We start from the raw sequence: 266 nt of genomic DNA on the forward strand, positions 1-266 counted from the left end.
CACGCTGATGCTGGTGCTGCCCTTTCTGTCGCAACACCCCCCGGCCTGCCCTGTGCTGGGGGCTCTGGGGCGTGGACCTGGGCTTGGGCTTGGGCTTGCTTGGTCTTGGTTTCTCACTCCCACCCTTCCTGGGCTTGTTCGGCGGGCCTTTCGTTGCGCACTCGCTGGCTTGCTGGCACAGCACAGCCGGCCTGTCTTTTCCTGTCTCATTGCTTTTGCCCTGCCCACTCCTCCCACCCTAATGGTGAAGCCGAACGTGCCCGCCC

The sequence above is a fragment of the Verticillium alfalfae genome, genomic scaffold, assembly GCF_000150825.1.
Source record: "Verticillium alfalfae VaMs.102 supercont1.15 genomic scaffold, whole genome shotgun sequence".
Lineage (NCBI taxonomy): Eukaryota > Fungi > Ascomycota > Sordariomycetes > Glomerellales > Plectosphaerellaceae > Verticillium > Verticillium alfalfae.